Genomic DNA, 24,184 nt, shown 5'->3' on the forward strand with positions numbered 1-24,184 from the left:
TTTATCTGACTTTGTTACCTGGCATATTGTTTACATGTTTATTTGTTTATTTTGAAATAGGGAAAAGAAGAGAAAGTTGGGGGAGGGAAAGTGGGAGAAAAACATTGGAAGATGTATCAATGTTGAAGAAGTAATTTACCCACTGCCCGAAGAATGTGACTGTAACCCCTCTATATATCACCCTGACAATGTAAAAAGATAATAAAACATATTTTAAAAGAAAAAAAGAAAAATAAATTTTGTAAAATTTGTGGCATCTGAACATATTTGAAATTCAAATGCAAGTATCTATGAAGATTTATGACACACAGACCCGGTAATTTACCTGTTGCTTAGGGCTTCTTTTTCATGCTACAATGGTAGAATTGAGTAAAACTCACAGATAACATGGCTTGCAAAAATTAAATATTTCCTATCTGATTCTTTAAAGAAAAGGAAAGATACTAAAGCAAATAAAGGAGGATTATTGTTCAAGACTAGCCTGGGAAAAATATTAGTGAAACTCTATCTCAAAAAGAAGCTGGGTGTTGGTGGTACCATCCATGTACATGGTAGAAGTGGTAGCAGGATTGCGACTAGACCAAGACCAAAAGCACAGACTTTACCTCAAAAATAAATTAGGTAAACAATAAAAACTGGGGCTGTTATTCTAGTGACAGACTACCAAAGGCTAGACACTGCGTGCAAACCATTGTATCAAACAAACGTATGTTCACCTTATTCTAACTTACTTCTTTGAAAGTGATTAGGGAAAAATGATGACTATTAAGGTAAAGAAGAATCACATTAACACCAATAGAGTCTGCCATGTTCATACTGTATCTATAAGAAGTGCTTGGTTTAGCAAAATTGAAAAAAATCATAGATGAATACAAAGGCATGAATTATCCTCTGACCGAGTGCTCCAATTTTGTCTCTTCAGTGAAGAAAAGGAAAATGATAATGGTGCAATTATCATAGAAGGAAGGCATATCTCCCCCCACCCTTTTCTCTCTGCAAAGGTGAGCTTTGCATAACAAGGTGGACACTCTTTAATCTCTGGGCTTGGAAGGCCTAGCAGAGTGTCTGCTCATGACTGTGTGTAATGGACGTCGGTGAATGAAAATTGCCTGGTTGGCTGATGGAAACATATCTCTCAAGACTGCTCAAAGAGAAACTGGAAATAAGAGGCATTTTTTTTAGAAGAAAGGAGGAACAGGAAGCTGTCTTGTCTTTGTAATAAATAATAACAATACGTTGCTAATCAATCTTTCTCCATAGATTTTATCTGGATTTAGTTCATTCCCCATGACTTACCTTTCTGTCTACACTTGTTTATAATTTATGGACTTTAATTTGTACTTCCTAGATAGATGATGCAGTTTGACATTGACTTCCATATGTTTCACAAATGCTGTTTTATTTTTCGGTTAATCATAGTATCTACAAGGAGTCAAGTAATTACTAGTCAATGGTTGCATGATCTTCTCTGAATGAAAATTCTGTCTTTCTCTAGAAGGGTGGTACAGTATAGAAAGCATTCTTTTCTTCCATGTGACAATTAATTATTATCCTTCATTGATATGCTATGAGTCCTGGGAATATTATTTACTTAGCCATGCTTAGATTTCTTTGTACAATGAAGATAAAATTAAGGCAATATTTTTTCAAGCAATAAGGCCAGTATGACACTATAAATTAGTTCCTGATTTTCATGATATGTCGAAAAAGAATTATTAAGTTTGTATGGAGTTATAAGTCTAAATTTATAGCATTTACTTTCACAGTTAAAATGAAAATCATAGTGATCCGGGTGCCTTGATGCACACTTAATTTCAGCTTCTTGGGCAGCTGATGGGAAGGTTGAGGATTACCAGGCTGGGCAATGGTGAAAATCTCCATTTTTGAAAAAAAATCAGAAATGATTCTGCAACTGAGTGGGTATTTTCAAGTATAGCTTTGAAAATGTATTTGATAAATGTGATTACAACAGCCTTTACCACAGCCTTGGGCATTGATGCTGAGCTTTTGAAAGACCTCTGTACAACATTCTTTGAACCTTCCTCCAAAGGCACTTCTGCAAGAAGTTATTAGTTACGGTGTTTAGAATTTATGCTTTACATTCAATAACATACCAGAAAGAGGCCTTGACTCTCACTTTATCCATTCTGCTAGACTTTGAAATTCTCTGACGTTTTATGGTCTCCCTCCCTCCCTCCCTCCCTCCCTCCCTCCCTCCCTCCCTCTCTCCCTCCCTCCCTCCCTCCCTCCCTCCTCTCCCTCCCTTCTTTCTCTTACTCTCTCTTTTCCTTTATTGCCAAAGTTAGTGCCAAAACTTGAACTCATAGTCTTACATTTTCACCAAGATTTTCTTTGCTTCTGACTGGCCCTCTACCACTTGAAACACATGACACACCTCCACTCCAGCTTTTAATTTTGTCAATTAATTGGAGATAGAGTCCAACTTTTCTGTCTGGACTGACTGTGAACCTCTAAGATTCCTGAGTACCTAGAATTGAAGATATGAGCATCTGGCTTTTTATGGTATTTGCACTTGATTACAGCTATGCTAAGGGCTGAGGAGAAAGTGATGGATAAAACTCTGGTAGCAAGGAGCTAATGGATTTCGCCTACCTAAATTGTTTTACATTTTATCTATTTTCACCACCTGGTCACACTTCCTGGGGCACTGAGGATCGTAAACACTCCTCTCTTTCCTTTCTCCAACCCAGAATCAAGACCTGTTCTGTAAACCATTTTCTCTATTTTTATTGAGACTGTTCTATTTCAGAGCTTCATAAATTTTTATATAAACTATTGAAAAAAACTATGACTTATCTTGCCTCTCCCCTCTCATTTTGCTCTGATCTTTGTTGTTGGCAGAGCAATCAATATAAAAAATCTGAGTTTAATCATAAGACCAAAAAAAGCCCTTGAAAGGATCCCTAAGTGACATAAAAGGAAGTCTATACTCTTTACTATGGCTTAAGGGAGCTTATAAATAGTACATTGCCAAGGAGTCTTGCTGCTTCTTCTACATTCATTCTTATCACTTTCCTCAATCTCTGTGTTCAAGAAAGACTGAGTTTTGTTGTAACTACAAAATGTTATTTCATTCATCCATCCAGTTGAAAGCCACTTACTATTTATCACTTGGCATAAATTGCAAGAGTAAAATGAGCTGAAGACTTGCCAAACAGCTTATATACTAGTAGTGGATGGTACCCCGATTCTTCACCAATTGGTTATCAGATTTAAAGTCAAAACTGTTATGGTTGAGCTGTTGGGGGTTGGGATACTTGCAGGAATCCCTCTCTGGGAAACACCCTCAGCTGAAGAGGTGTAAGCTACCTCCATCGAGTGGTTGATGCTGGGACTAAAGGCCTATTTACCTGTCCTCAGTACCAGACAACTCTGAAGAACCATTCAGGCTCCATGGTACTTGTGAGATTGGAGAAGTCTTGGCTCTACCTACATCACAGTCAGACCTCTCCCTCTATTCCTCTTGCTTTCCAGCCTTTAGAGGTGTTGTTCCAGTGAGTACATTCTCATCAACCTCTTAAGGCACATCTTCCTCTGCAAAGGTTCCTTTTTCCCTCTAAAACATCTTGTCTACATCAATAATCTACTGAAGGAGAAAGATAGACGAGTCATTATGCTACATAACTCCCCCTCCAGAAAAATAGGACTAAGTTCTAGAATTGATTTCCAATTACACAAATGCAGCATAAATATACTCATTTTTTAGAAGCAATGTTATAGACTAAAGATCACTGTGATTCATATAAGTCTCCCTTTTCATATACTTTCCTGAGCATGAATATGTATTCATGTGTGGTTTATCACATTAGTGCCTATTATGTTTTATTTGGTTTTATCTTATTTACGTACAGGGAGCATTTCATTATATGAAAAATTTGGAATTTCTTTTTGCTTTATGAAGATTCCCATAAAAGTTGACATTTCTATGGAATGACAGGAAGCTTGTATAAGCAGTTGCATCCCAGCTTGTGAGGTACTGTGCTAGGTATGCAATATAGGGCAGTAACATGACAGGTAATGGCTGTGGCTCATTCTTCCTAATTGGGTGCACAGATTTAAAAAATGAGTCTTTAACATTACAGGGAGAAGTCTTTAACATTACTGTCCCATGGGCATCTGATTGGGAGATGATAGAATAAAATCAACACTTCCCCATTTGGCTCCATGAAAACATCCGAGTCTACAGACAAGAAATAGAAGTCAGAGAAAAGTCTCTGTACATCGAATCATGTGCAAGAGCTTCAAAAGCAGTAATTGCTACTTGGAGGATGAAGGAGGGGAGGACACAATAGAGATAAAGAGCAACAGCTTCAGAGGAAGCATCAGAAGCAGGGTTTTAGGGTGAGTGATGGGCCATCGGACAGACGTTCAGGGCTTAAATCCCATATTTACTGCAGAGAGGATTCATGCAGTTCCTGGTGGATGCAAAGGTTTTCTTTGAAATGCAATGTGCCGTGATGCTGAAGATATCTTCAAGACGAGGCTACCTGTGGTTACTAGAAGACATTTCCTGTGGGAGGAGGATACTTGTCTATGGATTCACACCTCAAGAGCTGTTACCTCTGCAGTGATATTCATTCATTCAGCAAAAGTCTTCATCACTTAATCCTTAACTGAGCACAAGTGATCAGTGACATGCTTTTGGTCCTCCACAGTGTTCTCTGGTACCCTGCTCAAAGTCATTAGAGATTAAAAGAATTATCTGGTACTTCCTGTTTTGTGTGCCAAGGGAAGACTTTGCCATTGCGAATACATTCTGTAATTCCTGGATTAATGTCTCCTGCCAGTGGATCGATCAATACAGAAACTTGAGAAGAAAGTCATCAGGCATGTTAAGGCATCACACATTGCTTGAAGGATTTTATTGAGCTGTTTATGTATGGGACTTTAGGAGAGAGACAAGGTTGATGGTCATATTGTAGGTTGGCCCTGTGTCTTAAAGTCTGATTGCTTTAACCCTGATTAATTGCTGTAAGATGCACATGAAAATGGTTTGATTCTAGCCACTCTGAACTGGATTAGACAGGATGGGTATTAAAGAATACTTACAGAAGCCAAGATGGTATAAAGATAAGAGGTAAATACTGGTGGAAGTCAGTTCTGGAGGGAGCTCTTAGGTTTCTACATTTCCTGAGCAAAGCTATGGACTATCTTTCGTGCTAAGCTCTCTTGTCAAGGACTCTCGTATCATGTATAAAACTTAGGAGATGAAGAGGAGGTCTTTTCCTGGAGTGAAAGGAGAGCAAACTTGCTATGAAATAGAACCATTCTTCCAAGAGCATAGGGACCAGTACTTTATACCCATTATCAAGGCTTAGATTTTTTGGTGCTCAGCTTTTCTTTGTCACCATACAACTTAACATCTGTGTAGGTATCATTCAGTCCTCATAATGCCACATGAGAATGGGGGGTCAGGTTCCAGAGCAGAAATACTGGCATTTTTCAGGGTTATTTTGACACCTTGCCTTGATAGCAGCAGAGCAAGGAAGGATTTGCATTGCACAAACCTCATATGAAGTATTTACTGTCATAAAGTTAAGGGTTAAAAAAACATGGATTAAATACATTGGTGGTTGAGCAAAGTAGAAGGGGCAGAGTTACAAGAAATGCTTCTGTTGCTCATGCATTGGAATCTGTGAATATTATCTAGATGAATAGAGGATTAAGAGTATCATCAAGTAATGAAAGCACTCATGAGGAAAAAAATTGCAGACCTTCTTAAATAATAAAAAATGTGAAAGCGAGAAACAGATCGTAGGGTAGAGCCATTTTTTAAAACTATAAAAGGTTTCAAGTTTACCTGAATAAACCTGGAAAAACTGAAGTTATGTGAAAATATAATGTTGTCTATGTACATAATTGCCTATCTGAAGTCCCCTGACTCTATTATATTTAGTGATTTAGAATAGTACAGATCTTAAAAGTGGAACATGGTGCATGTAGCATATATTTTTAGGGATCCCTTGTGAGAACTGGAGCAGCACCATAAAATTGAGCACATTAACACTATAGTCACACATTTTTGTTTTCAGAATCAGGGATAAGAATATCCTAATTAGCCTCATATTATCTTTTCCCACTAACAATCTAGTCAATTAAAAAAGTAAGCCTATGGAAGAACTAAGTAGCATTAGTAAAAGGAATATTGAATACATACATCTGTATATAACTGAGTTTATATACATATGCATTAGCCATCTTCTGAAGGGCTTTTCATAGGGAACATGACCCTGATACACATGCTGCATTGTCCTCTGAAATCTCCACGACCTGCAGTATCTCTTGCATTCTGCATGACTGTGAAAACTGGAAAAGTCTTTTCAATCAAATAAGCTGTATAAGGCTGCAATGATCTCAGTTGAGCAAAATAAGGAAGTATACATACAGATGTTGATGCATTGAAGTTTCATACCTGTCACTTGTTGCTGATTACTTGAACATTTCTTTTCGGTAAAGAATAACACTTTTGGAGAGGTGTTCAGTAACATTTGCCTTCAGAGACTCTAGGAGGTAGTGGCATAAATCCTGGCAATGAGATTTGACTAGAAATGTGAGATAGTTGGCCTTCCTGCTGAAGATACTTTGCCCTCTTCTCTTGCTTTCATAGTGGAAGATGTGAGGCTGAAACCACATGACAAGGAGAATAGTCTGGATTGCAGATGGTACCCACGAAACTATTGTCATCATGAGGTCACTGAACTATCCCTGTATTGTCAAAATCATTTTTGTTTGTTTATCTTTTTCACAGTCCTAGGGCTTGAATTCAGGGCCTACGTGCTGTCCCTGAGTTCATTTTGTTCTAACACTTGAGCCACAGTATCACTTCGGGCTTCTTCTGTGATAAAATGGAGATAAGAGTCTTATTGGGACTTTCCTGCACGGGATGGCTTCAAACTGCAATCCTCAGAGCTCAGCCCTGTGAATAGCTAGGATTATAGGCTTGAGCTGCTAGCACCTGACTCATGATTTTTTTTTTTTACATTAGAGGAACAATCATTGTTTGGTTTAGTCACTGATGAAGGAATTCTGTCACATGCAGATCAAAGAAACCAAAAGAAACTGAAATATAAACCATTCTCTATTCCTTCTGTGATCTAATTATATAGAGATTCTATTATATAGAGAGATTCTTTCCAGGTCCTGCTTCCCTTAAAATGCTGTCTTCTCTTCAAAATTTCAGTATCTTCCATTTTCTCATTTACCCTGTCTTCACAATCCCCAAACATTTACCAACTTTTCCTGTCACTAACTGAGACCAGGGACAGCAGGACCCCAGGATATCAGGCTGAAGAACTGAGAAAGGAGAGAGAAAAGATGGCACCTGAGGGGTCTAGAGCTCACCAAGGGCTTCTGAACCTGAGCTCACTTTAACAAGCTTATTTATTTAGTTCAGTACAAAGGAGGTGACTATAACAAAACATAGACTAGGGTATCAATCTTTCTTTGAAATTAAATCATCAGCCTGAGACATAGTTTGCATACAAGTGATAATTGAGTCCCATATTAGGAAGCAATAAACCCTCCAAAGATTTTTATCTTATCTCCAAGGTCTTACCCTTGGGGTGCCCAAGTAGCTCTCTTAGGGTGCAAAGTTGAACCGGTTTTTTTGAGACTGGTTTTTTCAAAGTTGAACTCTCATTCTTCTCATTGGTGTTGAGATAGCCATACAATCTCTTACCCTTTCCATATCTCACACCTCCTCTCCAACGTTTCCTACATTTTCCTAATCCTACAAAACTATCATTATTCCTAAATTATTTCTCTAACAACTCCATTAACTCAATCTTTAGGTTTCTCTTTTGAGAACATAAAGAAGATACTGAATACTCATCACACAATTTTCACACATGTAATGGAGCCATTAACTTTATCTATTCACTCTGTCTTGTCTAAATATGGAAGTGAGTATTTTCAGCTTTCATTTTTTCCCCATGTTTTCATCACAGTTCTATAAAATCTGGTTTCTGACTTTTCCATACTAGAGAAAAATGAAGGATTTGCTGTTGCTGCTTTTGTTTTTTTTTTAAGGAATTTGGTAGGTCCTGGGTGATGTCCCTTAGAGACAATACTGATGTTCAATGTTTATAGGCTTATCCCTGGGGTGTGTGAGATGTAAGAAAGGATCATAGATGCTTAAAACAGTCCCAGAATAGATATCATCTTCCTTCATATGCATCATGGCTAGTCGAACTGTTTATTCCACATCCTTTAGGATATGTGGTTTAGCAAAGGTGAACACATTTTGAAGAATAATTTCCAGAATTAATACTTATAATTCTAACTTTATGATATGAACATTCTCAACATATATTAAATATAGACAAGTAATTAACCATCAAGGACTTCTCATAACTGCCAGGTTAAACTAAATCTATAAATCATATTTGTTGATAGGAATATGTAACATTATCCTTTTTTCCCAAGCCTTTATTGCAAGGTCGGTCAAATTAGCTAACATATGTTTTAGATATTGGTCAGAATTATATAAGAAGAAATCATTGAGAGATGATAATGAAAAATAATTGTGTATCAAAACTAAGCAGAATTGTCCATTCATAAATATTCGAAATGAAAACTCAGATCTTCATTCTGCATGCCTGGTTTACTGTTAATTTGTGTGTGTGTGTGTGTGTGTGTGTGTGTGTGTGTGTGTGTGTGTGTGTGTTTGTGTGTGTGTGCACTGTCCCTGTTACTCTTAACTAGGTGTTCGGGAAATGTGACGACAGAAACATTGCTGACAACTTAGAGTTTTAGTCAGATGATGCCGGGCCAGAATTGGGTAACAATTTCGATTCACTACTTTCAGAACAGCTAGAGCAGAATAAATTAGATTAACAGGCATGAATAAATCTTAATTTTGTTGAGATTTATACCTGTCGAATAATAAACACAGATAAATGCTTCAGTATCCAACAACTTGCATCGATTTGGATCTTGTAAAACTTAAATGCTAGCTTGAAATTAAATTTGGGATGACATAGTAAATGCAACCCAAGATAGTGACAGTATAGATCAGTGCATGGGTAGTGGAGATAGTAGCAGCTTGGACAGGAAGAGAAATATGGTAGCCAATAGATTGTGTGCTCAAGTATATAATCGAATGTACATATACCTTGTGTGTGTGTGTGTGTGTGTGTGTGTGTGTGTGTGTGTGTATTCATGGAGATGGAAAAGCCAAGGTTCTTTTTAGTATCAGGACAAAAAATAACTTCACCATTTTTGTACGACTATAAAGGTGATGTACAGAGGGGTTACAGTTATATAAGTCAGGTAATGAGTACATTTCTTTTTGGACAATGTCAGCCCTTCCTTCACTTCCTCCTTTTTTCCTTCCTGGCCTCACCCACAAGTTGTATAATTCATTTTCAACTTAGTATCTAGTACCACTGCTGTACTTGTTCACTCATTTCTCTGCCCCCTTTAACCTTCCAAAGAGAGATAAATGAATGAACAAGAAAAAAATGGAAGAAAACACGAACGACAGAAAAAAATTCCTCATTTCAATTTAATAACTGTACACTTAAAGATGAAGATTTAACTCAGTGTTTTCAACTTATCTTTAACTTAACCCTTTGAATTAAGAAGATTATTTATCATTCATTACGTAAGTGGAACTAAGTTGTTAAGTGATGTTACTTAGAAATTGTTGCTCTTTTGGTGAGGAAGAACTAATTGAGAGTAGAGATGGCAAATACTATTTTTGTTTTGCAAGTTACCTTTCCTGTATTTTGAATTTTATGTTGCTACTGTATAGCATTCATTCCAATAATTTAATGACCAAAAAACCCAGAGAAAATAAACACATGAATGCTCTCTATTAACATTAGCCTTGACATTTATTTTTTGATTCAATCATTTCCATGAGGGTACTGCTTCCTTGTAAGACATTCTCCTGCACTCAGGGTACCTTCTTTTTCTCTTAATGAATTGTAATAGCTGCAGTCTTCTCTGTTGTTTTCTTTTATTCTCAAAATTACTTTGGGTGTCATGACTTTTGCCTTCACCATTCTTTTATTGCCTAGGACACTCCCTATTTTTTGGTCAAGAGAAGGAATTCACTAAAAGATGAAAAAATAATCAAGAGACAAAATAAACTGCTTGATTTTTCATCCCTAGAACCTTTGTATGGAGCCCAAATCAACAGCAGTACAGTGGACCTGGTGGATGGGTGGGTAATGAAAGTGACCAGATATCTCATGGACATTGAATATTTAACAGTCAAGAATTCCAGATGAGGGGTGTGTGAAAGAAAGCATCATTAGGAAATCTGAGAGTCGGAAGTCATCAAGGAGAAAAAAACGTATATAATGTTGAAAATTTAGGGAGAGGGGAAAATTCATGAACAGCTAAGATGAATTTGCAATGAATTTCTAAAAGTGTGTTTTGAAACATGGTGGAGCTGTCGTGCTCAAATGACTCTCAGCAGCTTACTCTCAGCTTAAGAATTGCCTGGTGTCTGTGGTTATGTGAGACTGCATAAGGACTAAACAGTAGAATAGATATCATAAGATTTTAACATAAATGACTATCATAGTCCTAAAGAACTATAACAATGATCTCACTCCAGGCTCTTCTCAATATAATGGGTGAAGTATTTAGAGGCTGAATGAAGACTAAAAGTTGTACCCCCAAGGGGCTCCTCTTTTTCAGTGATTTGTTACTTCTATTTTTTTCAGAATGAAACTCACAATTACACTTGACAAGGGGGAATTCTTTCCTGAAATTACTGAGGAGTACAACATAGCAACTGCAAGTGTATATGAGTGATGTTAGGAAGACCTCTTCTGGAATGAGTAGCTTATTCTGGGATGTTGTAGGGTGTCCAGTTTTCACCAGGTGAAAGTGAGCTGACATCAATTAAAAAGTAGGAAGCCATAACAAGCCCCAAATTATTGCCTCAAGCTTTCAGAAGCAATCTCTAGAAGGCAAGTTTCCCAAACTCTTTTTGGCATCCATCCATTAGAAAGTGAGAGGCCATTCATAAAACAATGAAGAAAAGTGCTGTGTAGCACCAGATATTAAGTGCCCATGATTTAGAATGACTGTAAAGTAAGCTATTGGTTTTATTTTTCTAGTCACAACAGGGCAAGTTATTTGAATTAGAAAATTTGAAATCTTCAACTGTTCATTATTTGACACTCTATAGTAGTGATACTGTACTTATGAACATGTGATATTACTATTGTAACCCTACGTGAAAGCATCTGTTTCTTTGAGAATTCATATTTAATCTCTCAGAGAGATCTATAATTGCTTAGTGAGGGACATGAAATGAACTATTATTTTCTGCCTAATAGACCCTACTCTCAAAGTCCCTGAGGTCTATCAGCTCCAGCCTTGAACTCCACCTCAGCAAACTCAATCTGTCTCACTGCCACTGGCCAATTTGCCTATAGATTAATGGTCTTCAACTACCTCTAGGAAATAGCTATCAAGAAGAGCCCAAAGCAGCGAGGCTTTCCTGAAAAGTTGAGTAATAAAAGTGAAGCATTGGATATTGCCAAGATAAGAGGGAAGATGGAACAAGCAAGAGAAATCAAGGACACCCCGCTGCTGTAGTTTCCTCTGCCAGTTTCCTGGAGGCAGGTTCAGGCTGAGTGGAGAAACTAAAAATTTATCAAAAACAGAATGTCATCAGTCAGTTTCAGACTAATGTCTGTAGAAATGCTGATCTTTGACTTTAGGCTATTTTAATGGAGAGAGCAGATGAAATGATTCAGGGAAAGATGGTGATCATGTAGTCAACCTCTGAAGATTTTCAGCCTGGGGTATATTCAAATATTTGGAAAGGACTTAAAGGGAAAAAAAAAATCAGCACTCCAAATCGTCTATGACTATGTTGCTGCTAGGAGGAGGAGGATTTAAGATTGGATTTGTCTTCTTTCGCAGTCGATTGGCACACTTAATAATGATGATAAGGGGGCCATTGCAGAAGTTTGTTTCACTGCTTCCACTGCAGGGGAATAGCCTCAGGTGGAAGCATGCACTGGTTTCTAGGGTGAAGATGAATAAATTCTGCTTCGAGTTGCACACAAAGGGAAGCATTTCCAGTGCCATTGCTCCTAGAAAGTTTTGAAGGCTTGGCATTTTAAGATATCTTTTTGTGTTTATTTATCTCCTTTTTTTCCCTCTAAAGAAAGACTCAGAAATGAGTTGTAGTTCTCCCAGAGGCTATACCTGTCTGACTTAAGCCAGATTCAAAGAGAGAAAAGACTTTTCCATGTTTCCAGGAGTATTTTCTTTCTCAGAAGCATGGTGTTTATCTCAGTGTCATTGTAAAAGCTGGGCAATTTTTTTTACCTTAATAGAATAATGGGCATTCTTATAACTGAAGAATTATTCTTTTGACTTACAATGACTTCAATCATTCTTCTATTGTGTGGTTCCCTTTCTTTGTATGAGTATTGTTCTCATCAAATGCACGATTTCAATTTCTACCCTGGAAAAGTAGAATTATGATACAAAGGAGAATTTATCCATTGGCATAAACACCAGAATTGAAGGAAATCACTAAAGTGACTCTCCAAATAATAGCAATAATAATAATAATAATAATAATAATAATAATAATATCCTGGTATACCTTAGCAACAGTGGAGAATTACTTCTATGACTTATAGTCCTTAAATGGTTTTTTGAGGAAGGGTTTAAAAATTTACTTTTATTGTCAAGGTGATGCACAGAGAGGTTATGGTTATGTAGGTAAGATAATGAGTACATTTCTTGTTGAACATTGTTCCCCTTCCTTCCTATTCATCCACTTCCTCCCCCCAGTTGTAAGGTTCATTTCCAACATAGTGTCCTGTGACTATCACTGTTGTGTTGGTTTACCCTTTGTCCTTTGTCTCAGCATTTTATTGTTTCTCTTCCACAATTCAGATAAATGTATATACAAGACATAGAGTGAATGATCAACTTCCACACTGTTTTCCCAGGTGCATACAGATACCAGAAAAGCTACCAAGGATATGTGTGCACGATCTGACTCCAGCAGGGCAATCTATCTAAGCCTGGCTGTAAACATTCTATCCTGGGCCCAATCATAAAACTCTTACCTCCCTTGACCTAATGACACTTTCACTAACTTCTGTGTCTTTGCTCAGACCTCATAAAAACCCATCTCCTGGTCTCCAAGCCTGAGGGAAGATTGTGTCCCTCACCGCTCTGTCTCAATAAACAATTCTCGCCTGTGGAAGATTGAGTCTGGCCTGTTTCCTTCCTTTCTCCTCCATTTTTCTAACATAGAGTACCATTTTGTTTTCTTACAATTTCGCTTTCTATAAATAATCAGAACACATTATAATAAACTGACTTGTAAGTCACTGCATCAGAACCGAAACTCAAGGATGTCTGATTTCAGAACTATTTCTATTATGCTACACAGGACTTCTTATTCTGATTTTAAATGACAGAATGTGAAAGTTTAGAAACTTTGTGCAAAAGTTAGCGATGTGAATCTCTTTTGTTCTCATAGCTCAATATTGTTCCCAAGGCTTGGCCCACTGACTTCCCTTCCCCTAGGGGATATCCAGCCCAGAATTTTAAACTAACTATGAAAGTTTCTCCCCTACCCCATAGGCATCTAAATTCCTTTCAGAAGATGGGAAAAACAATAGGTTCCGGGAGCTAATCCTACACCAGAAATTCCCTGCAACTCTCCAGCTACTTTCGACCCTATCCCCATCTGGGATGCTACGTGAGTCCTCCACTCCTGCTTCTTTTCACTTCTGGTCCCCAGACTCTCTTGGTAACCCTGGTATATCTCTTTTCAACTTTCCATGAAAGTTGATGTGATCCGTTGAGCTCATTTTCTGCTGTTTATTCTATACCTTGAAGACTCCTTTTCCTAAAAAATAAATTGGTCCATCTCCTCCTTTCTTTCCTTCCCCCCATCTGACTTAAATTTTTTTTAAAGGATTTTTGCTATTTTTGGGGACTATAGAAGTTGAATTCAGAAGATGTTCTGTAGATCTTTATTGTTTGGTTGTTTAGAATATCGCACACTAAACAAACTAAATACAATCTCAAAAAAATCAAATTAAGGACCAGCCGCTTAGCCTAGTGGCAGAGTGCTTGGTTAGCATGCACAAAGCCCCAGGTTCGAGTCCTTGTAACCACATACATTAAAAAAAAAGCCAGAAGTGATGCTGTGACTCAAGTGGTAGAATGTGAGCCTTCAGCAAATGTGCTCAAAGACAATGCTCACACCCAGGACTAGCAGAAAAAAAAATCAAATCAAAATCTTTAAGTCTTACTAGCACATACAGTTTTGGAGATACTTCCAGATGGGAAAAGGTCCAGAATAATTATCTAAAATTTTTAGCACTAGGTTGTATAGTCATAGGTGACTAGCTGTGAAATACTGCCATTTCCACTTAAAATTTTCTTTTCTTTTTTCATGTATTTTTATTGTAATTAATAGAAGGGTTACATTATATTCATCAGATAAAACGTACATTACTTCACAAATATTGATACCCTTTTTCATGTCCTATTTCCCATTTCCCCCCCACCTCCCTCACAACTTGGTTTCCCCCCTTCCATCTCCTATTTCAAACAACCAATTAAGCATATATAAAATATATCAGATAACAAGGTGAAATATTGTAACAATATGAGATAACCAAGAGACAGTAAAAGAGATGAGAGATAACATAGTACATCAAGGACAACAATCACTCATTATATGGCTTTTGTTTTTATATCCAAGAGGTCCTTACATTTAGCATCATACTATATGGCCTTATGTATCTAGATTTTGTTCTATTGTGAATCTCTGCTGGGAGAGCCCAAGGTTCCTACTGATTATGACAAATGAGGGAGACTATTGGGTCTATGTTCCTTTGAATCTGGCTTACTTCACTTAATATGATTTTTTCTAAGTCTTTCCATTTCCTAACAAATGGGACGATATCATTCTTTCTGACTGCAGCATGGTATTTCATTGTGTATAAATACCACATCTTGTTGATCCACTCATCAACTGAGGGACATCTGGGTTGGTTCCATATCTTTGCTATGGTAAATAGTGCTGCAATGAATATCGTTGTGTTAATGGATTTAGTATGTCCTTGTTTCTGGACAATTGGGTAAATGCCAAGTTTTTTTAATAATTTTTTTTTGCCAGTCATGGGCTTGAGCTCAGGGCCTGAGCACTGTCCTTGGACTTTCTCAGGGCTAGAGCTCTACCACTTGAGCCTCAGCACCACTTTTTCTATGCATGTGGTACTGAGGAATCGAACCCAGGTCTTCATGCATGCTAGGCAGGCACTCTACCACTAGGCCAAACTCCTGGCCTCCACTTAAAATTTTCTTACTTGTTAATTCATTTCTCTACATTATTTGATCAAATCTAATAGCAAATCATTTATATTCCTGTTGCATTGTATTTTTGCAATGTCTTTTGAGCCCTTTCCTGTGTGAATACTAGCTAATTCAACTGAGATTTTTTTTACGCAGGTCCTTGAAAATTAACTGCTGAATTTCTCAAGCATAATATAAAATAGACCCACTTCTCTTTACTTGCCTCTTTGAAGAATGTATGTTAACATAAAATAAAGGTTGTCTTTTGGATTCTGCAAACTATGTTCATGATATTAGAAGTCAGAGCCTCAAGATCCAACTTGGGAGAAATAATAGTTTGGTTAAATGCAAATGAAGTTCTCCATGGAATATAAATCCTATCACATGAATGATACTCATTATAGAATCTTGGAGAGGGAGTGAAGAGTGAAAATACACCAATTTCCATATCTGTTTATGTGTAAGGGTCAAAGATGATTGGAAACCACCGTATATGGTTAGTTAAGGTGCTGTCAATAAAAAGATTGTTACCTACTCAGACACTATTTAGGCAGGAAAGTGAAAGTCAGAGGCAGGCCAGTGAGGGTAGAGATGGCTTTACCGTTGGTAGACAAAAATCAAATGATACGATTTTATACTCCATCAAAAATAGATACAAACATACCTAAACATAAGACGACATGCACCAAAATACAATGCAATGAAGAAAGTCAGCTGCTGGAAGTGAAGAAGAGGACAGGTGCTGAGGAATCACTAGCTCATGTTGCTTATAACGTGGCCTTGATCAGTATTAGAAATGAAGAATTTAGAATTTGAATAACCATACAAAGTTAAATAATGAAAAGAAAAATGCAGTCTTTGAAGTCTTCAGAAAATACAAAAAGTAAACAAATGCCCAACATAAGATAATGAAAGTAGAAAACATTCAGACACTAGAGACTTAGGCCTTATATTACACCATTAAATAGCTGATCTGATCAGTTAAAGGAAACCTTTGGTTAGATGAAAGAGCAAAACTTAAATAGTTGTTGCACACAAGAGATGCGCATTGAAGCAAACTGACTCAGAAAAGCTAAAAATGATGACCCAAGTAAATAAGCAAAAAAGGAATAACAATCTAGATATTCGACAAGATTCAGTTCAGTATACCACTTATCACAATCTTTTTATAATAGACAATTTTTCTAGTGTGAAAATTGAAAACATAGAAGACACAGACAAGGGCTGGGAGTTTGGCCTAGTGGTGCAGTGCTTGCCTAGGATGCACGAAGACCTGTGTTTGATTCCTCAGTACCACATACACAGAAAAAGCCAAAAGTGGTGCTGTGGCTCAAGTGGTAGAGAGCTAGCCTTGAGAAAGCTCAAGGACAGTGCCCAGGCCTAGACTTCAAGCCCAGGACTGGCAAAGGAGAAGAAGAGGAAGAGGAGGAGGAGGAGGAGGAGGAGGAGGAGGAGGAGGAGGAGGAGGAGGGGGAGGAGGAGGAGAAGGAGGAAGAAGAGGAAGAGGAGGAGGAAGAAGACACAGAAAAATGTGGCAAATTCTTGACTTGGATCAAAATGAGGTTTTCTCTCTTTTAGTCTTTGAATAAATGCAAGCTAATCAAACCAGCTGTGAGTTCCTATCAAAAATAAGAAAAATGACACATTTTTACAAATGTATAATGATGAATAAAGGTTCCAGTAACTATGCCTCCACTCTTGGTTAGTTTTAAAATTTTTTGTTTCATTTTTATTTGGTATTTACCTTACTTAATTATAATAAATTCTGATACAGTAGTTGATAAATGGGAGGAAAATTAGAGAGTGATAGGAGCTGTGAATGGGAGACACATCTGCCCTCCCACCCCCTTGCTCATGCTCATTATAAGATGTTGTTGATTGAAGGGTTCCTGCTTACTGCTTTTCCTCCTCTCAGTTCCCAAGTCAAGGGCTCTCCATTTCAGAAGCTGTTCAGGTAGTAAATTTAACCCAGGAAGCTGCTAGTCTCTTGGATTTGCTGATAGTATCTTAAATTATAAATCCAGCTGTTATCCCTTTATTTGATATGTAGATGATAGGTGTTCACAGCACTGGAAGCAGATTGATTCCTTAGAGACAGATTGGAGTTTTGATAGCTGTCTTCTAAATCTCAAGGAAAGATTCCTGACAAACCAATTGATTTCAAATCATACCAGTCACAGATGAAGAAAAACAGACCAAGGATCTCTCTTCCCTCAACAGTATTCAGTCAGATGATATTGAAGTCAAGCAGATTAAGTCAAGCTCACCTGCTCTTACTCCTCCTGCCTTTTCTCAAGTGACACGTCCTCTAACCAGCCTGTGACTGCCTAGATCAATTGTGAAGCAAAGATTCAGTTAGTGTTTTCTCAACTAGAAATTTACATCCCTGTTTAATTGTTGCCATCTTACTTATTGGAGTTCTAAAATAGTTTGTTTGCTATGTCCTGGCAATTGCTGACTTAATAGATAGAAATGTAAATTCACTCTTCTGTTAATGAATTCATTAGTAAAAAAGCTAGCTGAAGACATTTTTAAAAAGTACTAAACATTGAAATGTGAAAGCCATATTTTCTATGCCAAGTTTGAAGAACACTAATGTCAGTCAATGCTCTGTTGAAAAATGGTCCCAGAGGTCAAATGCTTTAGGGAAACAAAATTAAGTGGGTTTCTTTCCTTGAGGGTTTCTCTGAACTCAATATGATAATTTGCACAGTGAACTGCCAAGAAACAAGTTAACCAGGAAGCAGTTCTTTAACACTTCTCCACAGAGCTTCTTTCTGTGCCTCAAAAAGCATCCTGTTAACAGCTCTGGAAAACAGTGTTCTCATGGACCTGTAAACTTGAAGATGCTACATTAAGGCCAGGCTTGCCCTGTTCCAAAATGTCAAGGGTCCCTTAACTCCTACAATATGGGCTCTGAAGTAACGCCTAGAGTTTACTAACAGTCCTCCCTTGTGTCAGTGTTAAAGTGAGTCTTCTTTCTGTCCTCTGAAATTTAGACCATTTCATGTATTGCATAATGGGATGTGCTGATTTAAACACAGATGCTTTGATTTGAACAATACAGCAATGCCTCTGACAAATGTCATGACTTAATTGGCAACTTAAACACTGGATCTGACTGGCCACAGGATAAGCCTAGGTTTATGATTCATGTCAATGGCTCCATGTTTATAAAATATATAATTCTTGTTTTAGAATTCAAATGTACTTTCTTTGTGTCTGGGAAAGTGAAGCAAGGCAGAGGACAATAGTGTGAAGCACAGGAAAGATTACAGTATATTACATGCAAGATCAGAATAAAGTGGTCAACTTGTTCAATTTTTATTTCAGAAAGCAATATTGTAATAGATTTCCACAAGAACTAAGTACCAATCAGCTGCTGGTGGCTCATGCTGGTGATTCTAACTACTCAGGAGGCTGAGATCTGAGGATGGTGGTTTGAAGCGAGCTCATGCAGCAAAATCCATGCGATTGATAGCTCCAATTAAGTACCCAAAGGTCACAAGTGGAGGTGTGGCTGAAGTCTAGAATGCTAGCCTTGAGTACAAGATGCTCAGGGACAGTGCCAACGTCCTGAGTTCAAGCTCCAGGACTACCACCACCACCAATGAAACCAAAGTGTATTAATATGTTTTTTTCTCAGTTCATGTCAGCAAGAATTGCTCCTGTTGCCTGGGCAACATTTTGAAATTTTAAGCTATGCAAATCCCTTTAAATTTGAAGCTAGGTAGGTCAAGACATGACAATTAAGAAGTCAAGTACTGACTCATTTCTTAGCAACAAGATGGAATTTCAGTGGCAGGTTTGTGATTGCTTTTGTTTTTATAATAATATGTAATAATATAGCTTAAATTAATTTTTAAAAAATGAGATATGAACTTCTGTATTTTTTAAATAATCTTGATTTAAATTATGAATATGTATTAATTATATATCTTATTTTGCCTTTTGATGCTAGTAGGCAATTTTGAATATTTTAGAGAAATGAAACAATGTAAACTACGAACATCATTTTATTCTAATTTTTCCATTAATTTTTTTTTAATTTTTTTTTTTTTGCCAGTCGTGGGCTTGAGCTCAGGGCCTGAGCACTGTCCTTGACTTTCTCAAGGCTAGAACTCTACCACTTAAGCCTCAGCACCACTTCTGGCTTTTTTTTTCTATATGTGGTACCCAGGAATCGAACCCAGGTCTTCATGCATGCTAGGCAAGCACTTTAACCACTAGGCCAAATCCCGGCCCCTAATTTTTGTTTTATATGAATAAAAATGTTTTACACTTTGGGTGAATTTACTTGTTTTGTTTTTTAAATCAACTGTATCTGACTGTATAACTACAGTTAATAATAGCACGATTACTGGTTTTGTTGTTAAAAAACAAAATATCAATATATAAAAATACAATATTATTGTGTATCTAGAATACCTAGACACATATACTATTTTTCATTTTTATCCACATAAAAGGATAAATATATTTCTAAATAGAATAGCAACCAAATAAAAACTGGAGCCCATTGTCAAAAGACAACATATATGTATATGTGTTGCATGTATATGTTTATACATATTATATATATAAATATTTTTAACCTCTCATCATGAATATTAGTTTGACCAGCTAAAAGGGTTTCTGGTATTTTATTCAATAGTTTTTTTTTTGTTTGTTTGCTACTTGTGGGGCTTGTACTCAAGGGCCAGAGCACTGTTCTTGAGCTTTTCTCAAGGCTAGAGTTCTACCACTTGAGCCACAGCACCACTTCCAGCTTTTTCTATGTATGTGGTACCAAGGAATCGAACCCGGGTCTTCATGCATGCATGAAGTGCATTCTACCACTAGGCCCCTATTCAATAGTTTTTTTTTTTTTTGTTGTTGTTGTTAACTTTGATCTCTTGATAGAAGTGTAGGTAGGTGTTTGCCAAGTTTCTCCATTTGGTGTACATTTTAAAACCTACTTTTTCTTAAACTTTTAGCTTCACCTTAGAAATCCTATTTTCCCATGTATACATACAGACAGTTGAGATAAAATAGATCTCCTTTAATGACTAGACCTAGGTCTTCCTGCATGCTAGGCAACACTCTATCACTAGGCCCCTATTCAATAGTTTTTAAAGCTTAATTTATAACTTCTAAATATTTAGGCCTATGGTCGGGATTTTTCCCTTGTCTACAAATGTCAGTGCTGGTTTCTGTGACTTCTAGGTATTTGCTTGTAGGAGAAAAGACATTGTGAAGAAATGGGAGTTTGTCTTCCAGGGAGGAATAATGTCCTCTTATCCCTATAGGGTTTCTTACTCCTGCTGTTTTTCTTCCCCTGTTATAGTGGTCCTTCCTACAAACCACTATTCCAGAAATTTGCTGTTTCCATAGAGTTCATTTCTAAGATAAAAGCTTCTGCAGGCATTTCCAGGGGGGAAAAAGATGAGCATTATTAGTATTCAGTGATCTGGACCTTGAAGCAACATGAGAAGTTCAGTAGATATTGGAACTGAACAAGCAAAGTGAACATGCAGTTGAGGATTGTGGCTAGATGAGATTTCCTTCATCCTCCTTTGCTAGACAGTATAGAGAATTTGTGTCAGGATTTACTGCCTAATAGAGTTCCCCAAAAATAAGCTTATGCTATATGCCTAATTATTAATATAAATGGGGTCTTCAGCATCTGATTATTTTAACCACATCTGATTATATTTTTATTAATTGATTAATTAATTTATGGATGTTTTTATTTTACTCGAATTTCTGACTAGTTAAGTTTCAGGGTGAGGAAATTAGAGAAAGATCCTTTGTTTTGTTGTAAACCTTATTATGAAATAAACATGGAGTACTCCTCCTCTGATTATTATAACCATATCAGATGATTTTAGTTGAATATTTAGTTTAGTACAAGTTGTAGGATATGGAAATTAGAGAAGGATCCCCTCTGAGGCAATGGTGTGTTTGTTACATGCACTTAAGCAATCCAATAATTTTCTGTGTGAATTTGAACTTGAGTTCAAGGGTCTTCAGTGAAGAGGCATGTTCTTTGAAATACAATTTACATACATGAAAGGAACATTTAGGCAAAGATATGCAAGTCTAGACAGTGTGGTATCTTCATTCCACTTGGATAATACTCACAGATCCTCGAGTTGGAGTCCAGTTCTATGATGGAGAGTTTGTTGGAGAACTGGCTGAATAAAATGGTCCCCAAAGCCATGTCCCTTAGCATAGCTTACCTCTATCCAAATCCAGCTTGCCATACATTTTCTTATGTGGTCAGTTAAGGGAGCTCTGAATAGGTTGGGTTTTTCTACACAGAGATGAACATGTATTGATTTTTATTAGCGTGTAGGTTTTTCATTATATTATTTAGTCCCGAGGCCAGAAGTTCTCTTTATCTTATTGATTTGATTCTTCAACCCTTGCAAAAAGTCTGCAGTCGATTTTTTTTAAGGTTTTCAAATGCCTCTTTAGGGTCCTTGATTCTAGGAGGATGAGCTGCTTTAAAAATAAAAACTTAGAATGTGGGAAAGCTACTAAATTTGTTCAATATTTTTTTTTCGAGAGTGGAAAGATGCCAAAGGACTTAGCCATAAAACACAGGCCATTGTGGAGTTTCTTTAGGAAAGCAAGCCACTTACTTTACAAACAGGAACTGATAATTAGCTGTAGGGAATTTTAGAGAGTGATGTATACTTTTCCAGTCATATATAGTGAATGAAACACTGGGTTGCAATAGGTGTTTTTGCTTACCTGCTTGGCTCACTTATAGTTACTTCAAGGCTGTTCTATAATACTAAAGAACCATGTCCAAGGCAAGAAGCTTTGAGCTTTAAAGACATAAGAGCAATATGAGGTAGACACATCTGTCAGAGAAGCTACAATTAGACAGAATAGATTTTTTTTTTGTGTGTGTGTGGGTCATGGGGCTTGAACTTGGCCTCGGCGCTGTCCCTGAACTCTTCAGCTCAAAGCTTCCATCCTACCTTGAGCCAAGCCCCATTTCCGGTTTTCTAGAGGTTAAATGGAGATAGGAGTCTGTGTGCCTGGGCTGTCTTTGAACCTTAATCCTCAGATCTCAGCTTCCTGAGTTGCTAGGATTACGAGTGTGAACCACTATGCCTGGCCAGAATAGATTTATTTTTGCCAGTCTTGGGCCTTGAACTCTGGGCCTGAGCACTGTCCTTGAGCTTTCTCAAGGCTAGAGCCCTACCACTTGAGCCACAGCACCATTTCCAACATTTTTCTATATATGTGATACCAAGAAATCGAACCTGGGTCTTTGTGCATGCTAAGCTAGCACTCTTACCACTAGGCCAAACTCCCGGCCCTAGATTTTTTTTTAAAACCTATTCCTTTCTCTTTTTGTGATGAAAGAAACTCAGTTCTTGAGAGGTAGGAATCTTAAAATAAATATCAGCTGTGGTGGGAACTTCAACCCAGCCAGAACCAGATCTAGAACTTAGATATCTGGGGATTTTTTGGATAAATAAGACTTTTCTTTTTTCAAAGAGAGCCTCATCATATAAGAGTTCTTTAAGCCACGGTGATGTGTAACAGAGAACACAAATACTGATGTAGTATATCATCTTGATGAGGATGGGGATTGTCTGTACATTTTCCAGTGGCTAGTGACTGCAAGTGTCTGTAGCTTCCTGAGCTCATATGGACACCGCTTGGGGGAGAAATCTTCTTAGGCCAAATAGAGGTTGATGGTCAGGACACTCCATTGAAAGGCAGCTTTACAGATCTGTCTTACCAGAGATGGAGTAATGATAATGTCTCTATAGAGAGATTACAAGCGTGGCATGAAACACACTCAAATATCAGATGAAGGAAGTATCATCTGAATGCAGAAAGCAGCTAGAAACATGTTAAATGGAGACTGAATTTTCCCTGATGGAAGCACTTAATATCATTTGTTATACATTGTATGTTAAATTTATTTAATCATTGGAGTGGCCATCTGTTATCTAATGGTATTTATGCAAAGGATATGCACTTTTCAGGATTTCCTGCCTGGGAGAAAAAGGGTGTTTTGCAATTTGGAGGCAGTTACCTGTGGATCTAAAATTCCCACCCTGTCATAGAAATTGGGAGCCTGGGGTCCTGTCACATGTTCACATTTCAGGAAGTTAGTTTCCAGGTCCTTGAGAGAGACATTCCTGGGTTGTGAAACTGTCAAGAGACTCTTAGAAAAAGACGTAAACACATTTATGATGACATCGTTACAAAAGGAACCTGTTCTAAGAAAATGGAGAGAGATATTTCTTCCCTTTAATTTTGACAGAGAGAATTAAGCTTCTAACATTTTCTCTTTCATTTGACAGGGCACTGACATCCTAACTTCACTGAAGTCTCTTGGGGTTTACACCTTCTGAGTATCAATCTTTAAAGGTGGAGGAAGGAGAAAGAGGAAAGAAATAACCGACCCAACTACATTTTCTTCCTAACTGAAGTGCAGCTGAACTGGACTAGGTTTACCTGGCAGCTAGACAAAATGAGACCTGCAGATAAAGGTTGTGCTCATCCTTTTGACTGCTTCTAAGCCAGGGCTTGGGTGACCCCATTGGCAGCTTCACCTGTGGGCCAGCTTGTTGTACGGGACTTCATTCATGAGATACAGTGAAACCACATTTTGAGAGGCAGACTGTAAGTCTTTATTAGAAAGCCAATGATTGTGAGAGAGCATGTCCCCAGAACTCGTGCACCTTCGAATACACTTAACAATGTGATAAAACAAAGCCATGAGGGTAGTCAAATAAAGAAAGAACAGAAAGGCAATCTCAACAAACCCAATCAACTCTCAAGCCAAAGGGATGCTTATGGGGACCTGAGGAGAGGAGAGAGAGATGAGATATGAGGTGACAAATGG

General features: G+C 37.5%; 1 long non-coding RNA gene across 2 annotated transcripts in view; it reads left to right on the forward strand.

Moving 5' to 3' along the window:
- The window catches only part of LOC150054191 (uncharacterized), a 184,363-nt gene extending 160,637 nt beyond the window's left edge, over positions 1-23,726 (forward strand). For both annotated transcript variants that reach the window (XR_016537926.1, XR_016537927.1), the window contains exon 5: positions 23,640-23,726. This is a non-coding gene — a long non-coding RNA (uncharacterized LOC150054191). The remainder of the gene's footprint in view (positions 1-23,639) is intronic.
- Positions 23,727-24,184: the final 458 nt, after the last annotated feature.

The sequence above is a fragment of the Megascapheus bottae genome, chromosome 15, assembly GCF_031878675.1.
Source record: "Megascapheus bottae isolate mThoBot1 chromosome 15, mThoBot2.hap1, whole genome shotgun sequence".
Classification (NCBI taxonomy): Eukaryota; Metazoa; Chordata; class Mammalia; order Rodentia; family Geomyidae; genus Megascapheus; species Megascapheus bottae.